Genomic DNA, 12,409 nt, shown 5'->3' with positions numbered 1-12,409 from the left:
CATGTTTGTCGGACCACATGTATATTTTATTATATATATTTTTAGTTCTGATAAGCTTACATGCTACAGTTAAAAATATGCATTTACAATTGAGTAAAATTAAAAGGACATTTAAGAAGGCAGATTAGATATGCTTTGTATTTTGGTGTAATCTGAACTGTCTGGGAGCAAGGCTATAGGCTATTTGAATGGGATTCAGCCGTTGTGGCAAACAGCACATGCCAAGGTCAAGGATTGTGTCTGTTTCACTCTTGGCTTTTCTGTGTCGATTTCAGAAGCGTGCAACCCCAGTGTTATTTTGGACAGGAGTATTTCTGAACACACTCGGAAATGAGGATTTTGAACGATTCAGGTTTTGGCAGGTAAGAAAATCCGCGGCACAAATGCAGACATTTGAGTTGTGCGCGTTTAAAGATGTGGCTCTCTAGAAACTGCTGTGTCATGGCTTCATCAGTCCATTTAGGTTACAGTGTTTCTACAGAGTCTAGCTCAGGACACCCTGGACAGCGGGGTAAGATATGCTAATGTGATGAGCAGAGAAGACGTCAGGATAACAAGGTAAATAGCAGCTGATGAGAGTTAAACAGTAGGGATTTATTTAATTTTTTTGCTTGCCTGGTCAGGCCAATAGATCAAATTTCCTCTTGCCCTGCCAAAATTGCACCCCACATACAACATATATACATTTATTTATTTATTCATTGGCTTTAAATAATGCACAATGTTATATTTAGGCTACATTTATCAAAAAAAAAAAAAAAAATTGAGAGAGAGAAAATGTTGCAATAGTGTCTAGAAATACACAGTCATTATAATTATACCAGTAACTAATTTGTACCCGCTGAGTATCAGACTCATGCATTAAGTTCATAAACACTTTTACTGGAAAATGAAGGCATGGTGAACTTTACTCATGGATTGCTCAGAAAAGTCTACATTGAATTAGCGAGTCGTTTATTTACACAGGTACAGCCTTTGCATGATGTTAATGGCAGCAACTGGGCTGGAGTGTAAAGCATCTTCTTCCTTGTACAATGATGAAGCTTGTAAATGGATTGAAGATTGACAGACTGAGGTGTTGAGTAGCTCAGAGCATATAGATCGGGAAAAATGTGCAAAAGGGAAGGATGTGCGGATGGATGAGTGGATTGTTTTGGTGTTCTCTCGTCCTGTGAGGCCCGTGAGTCAGATCCCACATCCTTCAGCTGTTCTGAGGTGAAAATCAGCCCTTTTTTCCGTCATAAAACAAAAAAACATTTAAACATCCCCTGTTTATTCTGCACATGTGATTTCACAAGTTTTCCTTTTGTCTGTTTTTCTGAAGAAGAATTCTACCAGTTTTACTCAGTCTAACTGCGGTTGGTTCATGCCACCCGACAGTCACGCGTATTTTATTACAATTGCGAAAGATGGTTCTTTTCATTTGAGCTCATGGTGTATAGAGTAAAAGAAAGGATGTGTGGATACATAAATAAACGGAGACATGGACTGTGCTGTCGTAGGCACTCTGAGCTTCCTCGCTGTCATAGTTTAGTGATGACATTTGGAAGATCCCTGTTCAGTGTCAGACAGGTGCGATCATAGTGATTTTAACAGTAAAAGACTGTAAAAATGCAACAGTGAAAAACTGTTAATTGGTTAACAGAAAGTTTCCTTACTATACGGTAAATAACTGTGATAGATCTAATGGTACATTTAATGTAATTTTACTGTAAAATACCGTTAAATTGACAGTTTTTGGAAGTGAAAACGAACAATTCATTGTATAATTTATAGTGAAAAACCGTAAATTGACATTCCCACAATGTCCTGCGTGACACTTCACATTTGATGTATTTTTGTTGAAATAACTATTTTTCGTCATAGTTTTCTTAGTTTTTTTCTAATCAGTTATGTACATTAGGGTTTTATGTCACATTTAATGTTGTTAAAATAATATTTATTGTATTTAAACAATTTTTTTTGGTTTTTGTTTTACCATGATGGTGTTTAATGTTTGTGTGAATGACACTGTGCAGCTTCTATATATACTATTAACTTTCTTGTGGAAGAACTGCTTGTGATGAGCTTTGATTGATCATGTGACTCTTATTACTGCTGTGATTGCTGGTTGTCAGTGTATTACAATGGTACAAAACAGATATTAATACTTCAATAGGTCGGTAAATTAACATTATATCAGATAATGAAATATGGTTTATTACTGTAAATTTTAAGTTAAGTCTGTTAAACCTAAAATGTTGCTACCGTATTTTTTTTACGGTAAATCTCTGGTAACCACAGCTGCCATATTTTTACCGTAAATTTAACAGATTTTTTTTTTTTTACAGTGTACCTTCATAAATCCCTGTGTTGCTATGTGGTTGCTGATGTGTTTTTTTTAGCGATTTTAGCCTCATTTGATGAGGAATTTCATTTCATTTCAATTTCATTGATCCTGCTAACCCCAGTGTCTGATATTCATGGTATGGGATGTACCATTGTAAAAAAAAAAATCCGTAAAATTTACAGTATAAAAACGACAGCTGTGGTTGCCAGAGATTTACCGTAAAAAAAAAAAAAAAAAAAAAATCATTATCTGATATAATGTTAATTTACCTAGCTTTTAAAGTACTAATGTCTGTTTTGTGCCAATGTAATACACTGACAACTACCAATCACAGTTGTGATGAGAGTCACATGATGATTCAAAACTCATCACAAGCAGCATTTCCATAAGATAAGAAAGTTAATGCCATAGAAGCTGCACAGCGTCACTCACACAAACACTAAACACCATCATGGTAACACACATTCAATAAAAAAAAAAAAATGCAATAAACATTAATTTACCAACATTAAATTAACATAAAACCCTAATGTACATAACTGATAAAAATAAATAAATAAATAAATAAATAAATAAATAAATAAAAAACCTAAAAGAAAAACTATGAAGTGTCACGTTTTGGGTTTTGTTTCTTGTTCCTGGTTCTCGTCTTGTCATGTGATTCCCTGTTTGTCATGTGATCCTGCCATGTGTCTTGTCATTGGTTAATTGTCTGATTATTGTTCACAGGTGTCCCTTGTCTTGTAGTTAGTCTTGTGTATTTAAGCCCTTATGTTTGCCCTGTGTATTTGTCTAGTTTTGCATGTTTGTCCAGGTTCTTGTCTTCGTTTCCAGTTTCCAGCCTTTGTTTAATGTTAGTTTTGTTAATTAAAGTTCGTTACATGAAGAAACATAGTTATTTTAACAGAAATACATAAAATGTGAAGTGTCACGAAGGGAATTGTGGGAATGTCAATTATACAATGACTTGTTCTTTTTCACTTCCAAAAACAGTAAACTTAACGGTATTGTACTGTAAAATTACATTAAATGTAAGGTTGGATCTATCACAGTTTTGTATAGCACAGAAACTTTCTGTTAACCAATTAACAGTTTTTCACCGTAGCATTTTTAGTCTTTTACCGTTAAAATCACGATATATTTGTACATGCCAAAGTTGAATATTTGTTCAAATGATCACAGATTTGTGCATCAACCATTGTATAACAAGTTTAAATCAACAGCATATAAAAAAAGAAAGGACATAACATTCAAAAACCACAGCATATGAACATTGGATATGGCAGCATTGACCTCATCAAAGCAAAGACAGCATGGCACTGTAAATATACATTATTAGGTGAGATTTTGTGTGGTGATGACTGGAAGACAAATCCAGTTCTTTGCTCCTCACATTTTCCCATCAGAAAGGCCTTGAGAAAAGCCGTTGGGCTCACGGACAAGAACAGTGACAAGTTTTTTTTTCTCAGTGAATGATTGCTGGTAACCGAGGCCAGTCCGAATGACGGGGTCTTTCAAATTAAACATGAAGCTTCAGACAGCACTTGATGCGAGTTCTTTTACCACAGGCATGAAGTTCACTGGTCCAGCCCAATATAAGTCCATCTTTATGGAGAGCTTTGCCTCAGGCACTGATGTAATATGGTGGAGGTGATTTAAAGCGGTTGACTGCATTTTGTGTTTATGACAATCTGGCACAGGTGCTGTTTATTTCTGCCTTCTAGTTGCAAGGGCCTACAATTAACAGTAATTTGAGAGAGGAAGAAAGCAAAAAATGGGAATAATGAATCTAATTATGTTCCATTTGCGTGTGCAAATATTTATTCAGACTGATGGTTTTTTTTTTTTTTTTTAGACTTTTTTAGTGTGTGTGTGTGTAATACTGTTTATTTCTTCATTATTATTTTTTTCAATTGCCAAAATAAGCTTGTTTTGGTGTGGTACATTTTATTAGGAAAAGTCAAGCAATGCCCAGTGTAAGCGCTATTACCGTTACATATTATGATTCATATTTAATAGTGTTTTGGCAAGAGAAAATTTGAACAAAAAAAAAACTGATTCCTCATAATATGACTCCTGTAAGACTATGTTGCTTCCTCAAATGCATATGTGCTAATTCAAATTAAATTACATTAAAACACAGGGTGGTTACACTTTATTTTAAGGTGTCATTGTTACATTGTAATTATATATTTAAGTACTGAGTAATAATAAGCTACTACATGTACTTACTATAGGGTTAGGGTATAGGATTAAGATTTGGTTGAGGGTTAGTTGCACGCAATTATGCATGATTTACTGTTATTACTATGGTAAGTACATGTAACATATGTGACAAGGACACTGTAAAATAAAGTGTTAGCCACAGGGTTAAACTGTGCACACATTCGCAGTAACAAGTTCAGTTTTCCATAAGCAGGTGTGTGCTTTCAGACAATATACAAACATTGTGTGGACATATGTATTTGTATAATGTCATTAAAGAAGGGGTGAACAATCTCAGAGAATCATGGCGAATCCGAGTCATGGCTCACAAACCACTGACCAGCTGACGCGGCTGGAAATCTCGCCAGTTTCCCTTCATACCAGTAGGACAATATGCTAATTGCTTTGGGAGTTAGATGAAATCCCATACAACAGCCCGTTTTAATCTTGAGGGAGCTATTCCCTCTTCTGCTCGACGTGTCATGTAACTTTTCCAAGGCTACGGGAGCAGATTGGATATGTCCAGCATTCCTGGGGATAATTATTAAATATCTCAAAGTTTATTGTGAGTGTCACTGATTGCAGCCAAAACGTGTTCTTTGGCATGCGGCGGGAGCTCCAAAAACAAAACAAAAACTGAAACGCTCATTTTTTAAAACTTTTTTTTCCGCTGACGTCGGAATGATGTGAAATGAATGTTGAGGGTATCAAAGAGCTGACCTGGCATTTTTAAAACTCACGCTTAATATGATACATCCCTGTCAGAATTTCATGACATGTTCCTCATTCCAAAGGATTAACTACTTGACGGGAAACAGATGGCCATAGTTCAATTCTGACATGAAGTATTAAAACTATATAATGTAACTTTAATGAGACGCAGACAATATAGCGCAACAACGACCTTGGATCCGGAAGTATTTTTCATATTCATTTTTTCATAGGGATTAAAAAAATCAATATCTGAGCCATGGACCAAACCAACCAGCTCTGCTGTGAAACTCAAATTAAAATTGCATAAGCAAATAAGCAAAAAATTTAATAAATAAGGTAACACTATACTTGAAGCCTTTATGTATAATACATTTTAAAAGTAAATGCATTAATTATGCCTTATAATGCATTGTGTGTCTGGATGAATAATTGTAACCACAGTTATAATAAACCAAATTTCAGATGTAACAAGGAATCTGTGAATATTTTAACTTTGTTTATAATTACTTATGAAAAGATATAATGCATTATAATGTACATTATGAATACCTTTCTAATGCATTATACATAAAGGCTTCAAGTAAGGTGTTATCAATGTTAAATATAAAACATTGTTATTAAAAGTTTAAACCACATTGACTGAAAAAAACAAAGCAAGTTAAGTTATATTACATAATTATAAAGTTCTTGTTAATACTGTATGCTGTCGTATAAACTAGTGTTCAAGTTCTTTTACATTTTGTGTGGACTTTTTGAGGACTTTCACACACAACTAAAAAGCCACATCAGCAGGGGCAATAAATAAAACAAATAGCCTATGTATCATTAAAATAACTTTCCATTTTTGATGGATTCCCCAAACAATTCTGCATACAAATCCTCCTTGTCTGCACAAATCACATTGGCTAAGTGACATATTTTGCCTCAAAATTCTGAGGGGCTATTTTCTGTGCTTGTAAATGTGCCATTTTCTGCATGCCTGAACAGAACATCATTTAAACAACAATCGTGCTTTGCACTCAACATTCAGCTCGAAAACAACAATTCTTCGACAACAACAAAACAGATGCATTCTGAACGCTGAGATCAATGCTTGAAGTGAAACGGTGGGCTTAAAGTCAAGCGCTCTCAAAAGTGCTGAACACTACATAAGTATAGTGCAGCTCGACTCTACTGTACTGCCGTTAGTAGACGCCCACATGTGCCTGGCCTCCTCTTGTAGAGGAGGTAAACCTGACAAACCACATTTAAGAGGTTGTGATTTTTACATTGTCCCTACTGCAAAACAGCACACATTCACAAAAACCTCCAACTCCTTCATTTCAATATTGGCGGCAAAGCCAGACGGAGTTTGATTAAACGGTCCCGCTTGGCCTGCACTTTACGGTGAGGGATTGGGTTTCGCCTAAAATTAGCCATCATTCTTAATTTATTACCTCTATTGAGAACCTAGAGAGATGCCCGTTACGGCCTCCAAACGAACAGCGACTAACCCAGGGTCGAGCGATATAATGTTGCGTTTTAATTCGTTGTGAGGCCAGCCCATTATAACTTACACCTCCTCCTGCTTCCCTCCCCTTTTTCATGAAGTGAGGGAGAGTGTTAAACGTGCACAAGAGTGCTAGAAAAACACTAAAATCCAAAATAATTTTATGAGGCTGGGGAAACAGTTTCTCCCTGTCGGGTAGTTGACATTTTAAACTTATTTGTGGTTCCCGGTTTCGAGACTGCAGAAGCGGCGAGCTGGCACAGACGCCATCCCGAGCGTTGTCTGGATTGGGCAAAATCCCTCTGGACTCACTCAAGCCCTGTCAAGGGGAAATGAAAGTCAGGGAGAATTTACACCTGACTTTATGGGCGCAGGTAAATTGTGTGATTTCGTCTGGCTCGGGTGGATTTTGACGCAAATCAGGCTAAAGCTCATTACTGAGACGCTACGTCTTTTTCCCAGACTTCTCATATCAGGGTGTGGGTTGTGATTGGATCTTCTGGATAAATAACACTCAACGGCTCCAGTGAGCTGCCCTGCGGTGGGCTGCCCATACTGAAATGGAAATAACAGGAAATAAATGAATAAATAAATAAAAATAATGGTCTGAAACTTAAATCTGAGTAATTATTCAGTGGAGGTTCATATGACAACATGAATTTAAAAGGTTAATGCTCTATTGTGTATTTAAAAATAATGTAGCATCTACACTAAACCTAACGGATAGTCTTAACAAAAGTAAATGAGAGATAAACATGCATTGGCTGAAGCCCGTTTTCTCTTTCTTCTACTTTTATCGAGTGTCGTGACTTGTGTTTCGGTTATTAGACAACTAGTCATCCATTATGCACCCCTATTGCAGTCTAGGAATATCAAGTCTACGCTATACTATAATATACCATAGACAGAGACTTTTGTCATCAACAACATATTCAGTGGTGGTTAAATATAAATGTTCCTGTCCTGGAGTGGAGGTGTTGATTTTACTGAGCCCACCACATTTATTATTCATTGTCGGTCCAAATCTGCACACCGTTCTTACCTCAACTCTCTCTCTCTCTCTCAGTGTCTCTCTCTCTCTCTGTGGCCTATTCTTAGCAAGTGCTGTGGCCGCTCTTGTAATATTTTTAAAGATTATTACAGTATTCTGTAACCCCTTTCCCCTCCGGCAGTTGGCCAGGGGCTTCGTTCTTTTTTCCTGCCCTCCTCTCTTTTCTCTCCCTCTCCTTCTCCTTCTCCTCTACCTTTCTCTCGACAACGATCTCTGGTTGTAAAATAATAGACCATCGGCCAGCAATAATTTGCCGTCCAAACAGTGCCGAACACTCTTTGACGTTTACTGAAACCTCATGCCGCACTGCCTCGTTTCGGTTCCCTCTCCGTCGCTGTGTGTTTGTGCAGACAGAAACTCTGTGGAGACTTCACTTGTGAGAAAGAAGTGTGCTTAATTGTATTTACAGTGCTCTTGTAGTGTACTTCAAATCATTTATGTATATTTATATTAAAAAAGGCACTTGCAGATAGTATAACTAATGAAATAGAAGTAGAACTCGTAATTATCTCTGAATTTTCTGAGACCTCCGACCAGTTTTACATTTACATTTAATCATTTAGCAGACGCTTTTATCCAAAGCGACTTATAACTGAGGAGAATAATAGAAGCAATCAGATCAGAAAGAGGGCAACAGTATACAAGTGCTGTAACAAGTCTCAGTTAGTCTAGTAGCCTACAGTTAAAACATCGCAAGTTGTTAGGCAAGTGCTAGTATTAATTGGTCAGGTGCTGGCGAAAAAGATGTGTCTTTAGACATTTTTTGAAGGTCATTCCACCAGCAGGGAACAGTCCAGGAAAGGGTCCGTGAGAGTGATTTTGTGCCTCTTTGGGATGGCACCACGAGGCGTCGTTCACTTGCAGAACGCAAGCTTCTGGAGGGCGTATAAGTCTGAACTAGCGAGTCTAGGTATATTGGTGCAGACCCAGTGGTTGTCTTGTAGGCAAACATCAGTGCCTTGAATTTTACCATTGTTGCCATATAAACACATAATTCCGAGTCCGAGGATGTGAACAGAATGTCATGTGTTGTCATCTCATAATTACGGTAATTATGACATGGAGTGAAAACAGCAGCAATTTACCATAAATGCTTGTCAGTACATTCAGTTCACTTCAACCTTATTTCAAAGACAATGGAATTATCAAATTACATATATAGATGTACTGAAGTCCTACTTAAGTGGGTCAAAAACCCTCTTAAGTGCAACTAATTGCATTTAATATAAAATTAAAATACTGCAGTTTCATTTAATTGCCAATAACATATTAAGTGCATGAAAACATCCCATTCAGTTTGCACTTAGGTAAGTTCAACCAAAAATGTAAATTATGTCATTACTCACTCAGATGACTTTCGTTCATCTTCGGAACACAAATCAAGATCTTTTTAATGAAATCTGACAGATTTCTGTCCTTCCACTGACAGCTACGCAACTGACACTTTGACACTTCAAAAAGTTGATAAAGAGATCATAAAACAAATCCATATGAATCGTGTGTTTTAGTCCACATTTTCTGAAGAGACTCGATGAATAGATTGAATTTAGGCTTTTATTCACATTTAAACATTGAATGAAAAAGAAAATAAACCTCTTTGGTTCTCGCTGATGCTCAAATGTGATGCGTAACACGAGAATGAACCTCATTGGTTCTCGATGAAGCTCAAACGTGATTCGCAACACGAGAATGAACCTCATTGGTTCTCGCTGAATCTCAAACGTGATGCGTAACACGAGAATGAACCTCATTGGTTCTCGCTGAAGCTCAAACGTGATGCGTAACACGAGAATGAACCTCATTGGTTCTCGATGAAGCTCAAACGTGATGCGTAACACGAGAATGAACCTCATTGGTTCTCGATGAAGCTCAAACGTGATTCGCAACACGAGAATGAACCTCATTGGTTCTCGCTGAAGCTCAAACGTGATGAGTAACATGAGAATGAACCTCATTGGTTCTCGCTGAAGCTCAAACGTGATGCGTAACATGAGAATGAACCTCATTGGTTCTCGATGAAGCTCAAACGTGATGCGTAACACGAGAATGAACCTCATTGGTTCTCGATGAAGCTCAAACGTGATGCGTAACACGAGAATGAACCTCATTGGTTCTCGATGAAGCTCAAACGTGATTCGCAACACGAGAATGAACCTCATTGGTTCTCGCTGAAGCTCAAACGTGATGAGTAACATGAGAATGAACCTCATTGGTTCTCGCTGAAGCTCAAACGTGATGAGTAACATGAGAATGAACCTCATTGGTTCTCGCTGAAGCTCAAACGTGATGCGTAACACGAGAATGAACCTCACTGGTTCTCGCTGAAGCTCAAACGTGATTCGTAACATGAGAATGAACCTCATTGGTTCTTGCTGAAGCTCAAACGTGATGAGTAACATGAGAATGAACCTCATTGGTTCTCGATGAAGCTCAAACGTGATGCGTGACACGAGAATGAACCTCATTGGTTCTCACTGAAGCTCAAACGTGATGCGTAACACGAGAATGAACCTCATTGGTTCTCGATGAAGCTCAAAAGTGATGCGTGACACGAGAATGAACCTCATTGGTTCTCGCTGATGCTCAAATGTGATGCGTAACACGAGAATGAACCTCATTGGTTCTCGCTGAAGCTCAAACGTGATGCGTAACACGAGAATGAACCTCATTGGTTCTCGCTGATGCTCAAATGTGATGCGTAACACGAGAATGAACCTCATTGGTTCTCGCTGAAGCTCAAACGTGCTGCGTAACACGAGAATGAACCTCATTGGTTCTCACTGATGCTCAAATGTGATGCGTAACACGAGAATGAACCTCATTGGTTCTCGCTGATGCTCAAATGTGATGCGTAACACGAGAATGAACCTCATTGGTTCTCGCTGAAGCTCAAACGTGCTGCGTAACACGAGAATGAACCTCATTGGTTCTCGCTGATGCTCAAATGTGATGCGTAACACGAGAATGAACCTCATTGGTTCTCGCTGAAGCTCAAACGTGCTGCGTAACACGAGAATGAACCTCATTGGTTCTCGCTGATGCTCAAATGTGATGCGTAACACGAGAATGAACCTCATTGGTTCTCGCTGAAGCTCAAACGTGATGCGTAACACGAGAATGAACCTCATTGGTTCTCGCTGAAGCTCAAACGTGATGCGTGACACGAGAATGAACCTCATTGGTTCTCGCTGAAGCTCAAACGTGATGCGTAACACAAGAATGAACCTCATTGGTTCTCGCTGAAGCTCAAACGTGATGCGTAACATGAGAATGAATCTCATTGGTTCTCGCTGAAGCTCAAACGTGATGCGTAACACGAGAATGAACCTTATTGGTTCTCGCTGAAGCTCAAACGTGATGCGTAACACGAGAATGAACCTCATTGGCTCTCGCTGAAGCTCAAACGTGATGCGTAACACGAGAATGAACCTCATTGGTTCTCGCTGAAGCTCAAACGTGATGCGTAACACGAGAATGAACCTCATTGGTTCTCGCTGAAGCTCAAACGTGATGCGTAACACGAGAATGAACCTCATTGGTTCTCGCACGTCAAGGGATAATGCTTCCCTTGAGAAAGGGAAAGAGCTTCCTTTTACCACAACTGATGTGTGAGTTGATTAATGTTAATGATAAATGATTAATGTGAATAAAAGCCTAAATTAAATCTGTTAATCATATACTGTAGAGCGATCGTGTCTCTCCAGAAAATTTCGACTAAACGACTCAACTATCCCTTTAAGTATATTCATTTATTTCCATAATAAGCACTCTTTTTAAAAGCTGCTAAAGTGTACTTCTTTATCACAAGGCCTGGGCGTCGTCTTTAGTGGCAAGCCCTGTGTTGGCCTGCGAAGTGTTTATTGAGTGTGGAACATAGAGCAAAGCACAAGCACTAGATGATCTTTCTTGAGTTTATCCTTGTATATTTGCTATATAATCAGCCATTTATGAAACAGTAGTGTTTTAGTGGTTTGTTTCCTCCTCGAGATTAGAATCTTGTTTTTATGGTTGCCATAGTTCAAACAACCGTGTGCTGTTTGGTTCTTACCAAGGACAAGCCCATGTACGAGAAGCAATTATATCCACTTGCATGTTCATTACGCTACAAATAGATTAATTGTGACAGATTTGGCCAAAATACAGCATGCACTGAATAGTAAATGGACGGCACTCCACTGCATGGAAGAAAAATCTGTGCATTTCAGTGGATGCGTTATAAACGTGGGCTTGTGTTTCCTAAAACAGGACTTTAGTGGCCAAAAACAATCTTAAGGGGAGCAGTCTCAGTGTTTTCATTGTTTTTCTTCTGCTGAGTTGAGGTGAGTGGTGTTTTGCTTTCTGGCCAACACCCGGCGTTCCTGAGGTTGGTTAGGTGCGCTGATCCGATGGCACATGGATACACACACAGACTGCTGACTGGACCTTACGAAACGTTTCACTGCGGAAGGGTACGGGACGGGTTAGCGCCAAACCTCAAGAATACAGGCAAACATTTAGACGTGCTGCAGAACTAGCCGATAATACGCTCTCTGGTTATATTATTAGCCTTCCCAGCCCCTCCCATATCAGTAATGAAAGGAAATTGCGCAGGACGCTTCATTATATAGGGAGGAGATTGAAT

At 38.4% G+C, this 12,409-nt stretch overlaps 1 long non-coding RNA gene across 1 annotated transcript in view; it reads left to right on the top strand.

Annotated features, from left to right (window-relative positions):
• The first annotated feature begins 222 nt into the window (after window positions 1–222).
• LOC311306702 overlaps window positions 223–12,409 on the top strand; it is a 50,352-nt gene continuing 38,165 nt past the window's right edge. The window contains exon 1 of the long non-coding RNA XR_014630208.1: window positions 223–362. This is a non-coding gene — a long non-coding RNA (uncharacterized lncRNA). The remainder of the gene's footprint in view (window positions 363–12,409) is intronic.

This window comes from Rutilus rutilus (assembly GCF_951802725.1).
Source record: "Rutilus rutilus genome assembly, chromosome: 16".
Classification (NCBI taxonomy): Eukaryota; Metazoa; Chordata; class Actinopteri; order Cypriniformes; family Leuciscidae; genus Rutilus; species Rutilus rutilus.
Note: the sequence above shows the minus strand (reverse complement) of the source record. Positions and strands in the feature narration are given on the sequence as shown.